This window comes from Gossypium arboreum, chromosome 3, assembly GCF_025698485.1.
Source record: "Gossypium arboreum isolate Shixiya-1 chromosome 3, ASM2569848v2, whole genome shotgun sequence".
Classification (NCBI taxonomy): Eukaryota; Viridiplantae; Streptophyta; class Magnoliopsida; order Malvales; family Malvaceae; genus Gossypium; species Gossypium arboreum.
In genome coordinates this window covers 56931531-56937822 of record NC_069072.1, presented here as the reverse complement: position 1 = coordinate 56937822, position 6292 = coordinate 56931531, and positions in this window count along the sequence as shown.

Here is a 6292-nt window from a genome sequence, read left to right as displayed (position 1 = left end):
CAACCATCTCATGCATGGGTCAAATTTCTAACATGAACCCTAGCTTGAAATAGGGGTAGAAATAGAGAGAGCATGTTACGAGGATCTCAAAAATATGAAGAACGATAAAAATGGGGCTAGGGAGCACTTATTATTGAGCTTGAAAAGGTTGAAAACCCTAGCTATGGAGACCCTTCAATTTTTGACAGCCATGGAGAAGAGTATGGCTGAATTTTTCTTCCTTTGTCTTTTTTTATTAATTTTTATTACCAAATGACCAAAATGCCCTTCCTTACTAACCTTTCAAAATTTTCCATGCATGCCCATTTTTGTCCAAGAACTTAAAAATTGGGAAAATTTCTATTTAAGGCCTCCTAATTAATAATCCATAGCAATTTCATACTAATTGTTTCTAGTACCCAAGTTTTTCAATTTATTCAATTTGGTCCCTAATTTCCAATTGGACACCTTATACTTAGAATTTCTTCATGAAACTTGAACACATGCTTATTCTCAAATCCTAGACCTCATAACAATCATAAAAAAAATATTTTTATGTTGAATTTGTGGTCCCGAAACCACTATTCTAACTGGGCCCAATTTTGGGATGTTACATTTCTCCCCCTTAGGGACTTTCATCCTCGAAAGTCTTACTAGGAAATAGGTTTGGATATTGACTTATCATGGCTTCTTCAGGTTCCCATGTGGCCTCTTCCAGCCCATGTTTATGCCATAAAACTTTCACCAAGGCTATATTCTTGTTCCTCAACTATTTGACTTCTCAAGCTAAAATCTTAACAGGTTTTTCACCGTAGGTCATGTCCGGTCTAATCTCAACCCCCGTTGATGAAATAGCATGAGAGGGGTCTGATCTATATCTACACAACATAGATACATGGAATACATCATGAATCTTTTCTAATTCAGATGGCAGTGCTAAGCGGTAGACTAACGGTCTAACTTTCTCAGTGATCTCATAGGGTCCAATAAACCTTGGACTCAGTTTTCCTTTTCGACCAAATCTTAAGACCTTTTTCCATGGAGATACTTTCAAGAACATTTTATCTCCAACTTGAAATTCAATCTCTTTTCTTTTCAAATCAGCATATGACTTTTTCCTATCTGATGCAATTTTCAAACAATCATGTATCACTTTAACCTTTTCTTCAGTTTCCTTGATCAAATCAACTCTATGAATCTGGTGTTCTTTGAGTTCTGTCCAATACAATGGTGTCCGACACTTTCGGCTATACAATGCCTCATAAGGTGACATTTTTAAACTTGTCTAGAAATTGTTGTTATAGGCAAATTCCACCAATGGTAAATTTTTTTTCCCAACTACCTTCAAATTCAAGGACACAACATTGTAACATGTCCTCAATAATCTGAATCGTTCGCTTAGATTGACCATTGGCCTGTGGGTGAAAAGTCGTACTAAAATTCAACTATGTACCTAAGGCTTCTTGCAGCTTCTTCCAAAATCTCGAAGTGAATCTTGGATCCCTATCTAAAATGAGTGACAACGGTACCTCGTGTAGTCTCACAATCTCGGATATATATAAGTCGGCCAATCTGTCAAGAGAGAAATCTGTCCGTACAGGAACAAAATGAGCCGACTTCATTAGTTTATCAACTATAACCCAAATGGCATCTTTTTTCTTCGGTGTTAACGGCAATCCTGTCACAAAATCAATAGTAATCCTGTCCCATTTCCATTCGGGGACCATCACGGGCTGTAATAAACCCGAAGGCACTTGATGTTCAGCTTTGATCTGTTGACATATCCATCATTTCGACACGAACTCAGAGATATCTCTTTTCATACCATTCCACCAGTACATGGTCTTTAAGTCATTGTACATCTTAGTACTTCCTGGGTGAATAGACAGACGACTATCATGTGCCTCTTGCAAAATTTTCCGAATCAGCTCATCATCTTTGGGTACACAGAACCTATCTCGGAACATCAAGCAACCATTAGAGTCAACCTAGAAATCTGATTCAACGCCTGTCTCACATAGTGTTCTCTTGGCTTGCAAGTCACTATCATTGATCTGAGCTGCGCAAACTTCTTGGAGAAATGTCGGTCTGGCTCTTAAATCAGCCAAAACAGAACCATCATCAGATAACACCAAATGCATGTTTATAGCCCTGAATGCAAACAAGGACTTCCTACTCAAGTCATCGGCGACTACGTTTGCCTTTCCCGAGTGGTAATCAATTATCAGCTTATAATCTTTAACCAATTCTAATCATCTTCATTGTCTTAGATTTAATCTCTTTTGAGTTAGAAAATACTTCAAACTCTTGTGACCTGTGAATATACGGCAAGTTTCACCATACAAATGGTGTCTCCAAATCTTCAAGGAAAATATAATGGCAGCTAGCTCCAAGTCGTGTGTTGGATAATTTTTCTCGTACGACTTTAGTTGCCTTGAAGAATATGCTATTACTTTGCCCTCTTGCATAAGCACGCAACCCAGTCCATTTAAGGACGCGTCACTATAGACCACAAATTCTTTTCCTGATTCAATTTGCACTAAAACTAGAGCTTTGGTTAGCAACGTCTTCAATTTCTCGAAACTCTGCTGACACTTCTCTGACCATTCACACTTAACACACATCTTTTTGCAGCAACCTCGTCAAAGGAGTCGTAATCATTGAAAGTCTTTTTACGAAGCGTTGATAGTAACTAGCTAAGCCCAAAAAGCTTCTAACCTCGATTACTTCGACAGCTTCCACTCAATAATAGCAGATATCTTATTTGGATCAACTAGGATGCCATCACCCGACACAATGTGGCCGAGGAATCCAACCTCTCAGAGCCAAAATTCACTCTTGCTAAATTAAGCATACAACTATTTGTCTCGTAAGATCTGTAAAACCGTTCTCAGATGTTCCGTATGCTCAGTCTCATCCTTGCAATAAATCAGGATGTTATTAATAAACACAACAACAAACTTGTTTAAGTATTGCCGGAATATCCTATTCATCAAGTCCATAAATACAGCCAGTGCATTTCTCAACCCAAAAGGCATCACAAGAAATTCATAATGGCCATACCTCGTTCTAAAAGTAGTCTTAGGTACATCCGACTCTTTTACCCGTAGCTGGTAGTAGCCGGATCTCAGATTTATCTTAGAAAACACAGTGGCTCCCCTCAATTGATCAAACAAGTAGTCAATCTAGGCAACAGATACTTGTTCTTGATGGTTACCTTGTTGAGTTGTCGGTAGTCTATACATAATCTCATCAAACCATCTTTCTTTTTCACGAATAATACGGGAGCACCCCAAGGCGAAAAGCTTGGTCTTGCGAAACCCTTATCCATCAGTTCTTGCAACTGTGCTTTTAACTCTTTCAACTCGGTTGGTGCATCTTATACGGGGCAATAGAAATAGGTGTTGTTCCTAGCACTAGCTCAATACCAAACTCTACTTCCCTAACAGGGGGCAACCCAGGCAACTCTTCCGGGAACACAGTTGGATATTCGAGCATTATTGGTACCGACTCAATCTTCAACTCTGATTCCTTATTATTTAGTACAAAAGAATGGTAAGTTTCATACCCCTTTTTCATATACCTTTGAGCCCTCATTGAGGTAATCACAACCGGTGGTGTATTCAACTCACTTGAATCAACTCGAAGAACTTCGCCATCTGAACATTTCAATTCAATATACTTCCTACCAAAATTTATTATCACATCATGAATGGCCAACCAATCCATGCCAAGTATTACATCAAATTTATCGATGGGCAAAAGCATAAGATTAGCTAGAAAAAAATGACCTTGGATCACCAAAGGACAATTCTTACAAACCTTATCTACTAAGACAGACTTGCCTAGAGGGTTCGACACCTTAATCACAAACTCCATAGGTTCTACAGACATATTCATGGTAGACACCAATTTCATGCAAATATACGAATGGGTCGATCCTGGGTCAATCAAGGCAATAACATGTACATCATGAAGAGAGAATGTACTCGTAATAACATCAGGAGTAGAGGCTTCCTCTCTAGCGCGTATCGTGTAAGTTTTTACTGGGGCCCAAGTCTCTAGTTTTGTAGTTGTGTCCTTGGAAACGTTTCGATTGCCACTTGCACTTCTAGGATGTCGTGGTGGTCTACCTCGGGAATTAGGAGCATTAGACTTTGGGGCTAGATCCACCTCTTTATCAACTCGTTCCGGGAAATCTTTAAGGAAGTGGTCGAGAGAACCACATCTGTAGCATGCACCACTCCTCTTTTGACACTCACCGAAGTGGAATTTGTTGCAGCTTTCACATCTCGGCTTTTGATCATCCACACTTCCTACACTAGTTACCTTGGGGGAGGAAGACTTCGGGTTGTGACGCTTAGAGCGTCTCGTCCTACCCGAATATCCCACTGATGTAATGGAGCGCTCTTGTTGACTCCTTGATTTCCTTGTGGTAAAAGAGTGTGTTTTACCATAAGATCTCTTGTTCAAAATTTGAGCCTCTATCTTTGCTTGCTTTCTTTCATTTTTTAGCTCTTCGGCTTTCTTGGACCAATCAGCCAGTGCTATAATTCTCATATCTCAAGGATCCCAATCAAAAACTTAATTTCCTCATTCAAGCCTTCCTCGAAGCACTTACACATTTCTGTCTCCGATTGGACCCACTCCGTGGCATATTGGCTTAACCAAACTAATTCCCTCTCATATTTTGACACGATCTTATTTCCTTGCCTGAGTTCCAAGAATTCTTTTCGCTTCGAGTCTAAAAATCTTTGACTGATGTATTTCTTTTTAAACTCAGCTTGGAAGAACTCCCATGTAATATCTTCTTTCGGTACCACTGAAGATACAGTCTTCCACTAGTGATATGCAGTATCTTTAAGAAGAGATACAACACACTTTAAACACTCCTCAGGTGTACATGACAACTCGTCCAAAACTCGCGTAGTGTTCTCAAGCCAGAACTCGGCTTGTTCAGCATCATCATCAACCTTAGCTCTAAAATCTTCAGACCCATATTTTCTAAGTTTGTCCATGGTGGCTTTACCAAATATCACGGGTGCCACACCTTGTGGCACTTCTCCCTCATGAGTAGGGGCAGAGGAGGTCGTGGTATATTAGGGAAGTTTCTCAAATAATCCCCAAACCATTCATCCATCATCTCGAAGAAGGCAGCTTTTGCCTCTTTCCGGCCTTCAAACATAGGTCGTCTACTACTATTGACAGTAGCTCACTGAACGGAAGCTAGAGCATGGCTCTCGGTTCCCTTGGACTCATCTTAAGCTTGATTGGAAAACATTTACTATATCCAAATACAATTAAAAAAGGTTAGGAGATGTCACACTATCATAACTTGTATAATGGCATGTATAACTATACTCAATACATGATACGTTAGCCTTAGAACCTACTAAACCGTAGCTCTAATACCACTAAATGTAACACCCCTTACCCGTAGCCAAGATCGGGACAAGGTACGGGGTATTACTAGAAAATTATAGGCTATAAAATTTCATTTCGAAATTCAAACCAATTGAACAAAATTATATTGTCCCTATTATGGGCCTGCAGGGCCCAAACTGTGTATTATTAGCGGTCAGGGACTAAACCTAAAGCTTAAGAAAACCTTAGGAAAATTTCTAGGGTTAAGCCTCACACACTCGTGTGGAGACAATGCATATATCCGTGTGCTTGGGACACGCCAATGTCCCTTACCCGTGTGGAATTAATTAAATTTATTTTCCATTTTGAACCTACAGGGGTTTTCACACGACCGAGCACACGCCCGTGTCCCTGGCCCGTGTCCAAAAACCTTAGCACTCTGTTTATGATGTCATCATGCATTTAAGGGCAAATGGCCAACATACACACCCATGTGCTAGGCCATGTCCTCCACACGATTGAGACACACAGCCATTCTCCACCCGTGTGTTTACTACCATGGTTACTGACCTAAAAATTTTAGGTGCAGTGGACACACGACCATAGAACATGCCCATGGGGACTGACCGTGTGTCACACACGGCCTAGACACATGTCCGTGTGGACCTTTTTGGAGGTTATTTCCCAAGCTAATGGTCACCCTCAACATCCATACACATTCATAAACTTCAATGGTGTTTAACATGGCCTAAATATGTCAATAACCCAAGTTGGCATAGTCTTTTGCATGTTAACCTAATCTCATTGGTTAAGCACATGCTAAGATATCCTTTTTGTATTAAAGATTTCCATTCCAATAATCACATTTTTATACTTGGCTCATTTTATAGCTCATTTCCAAATATGACCTAACCATCTCCAAGTGATTCAGCCACATTACACATATCCA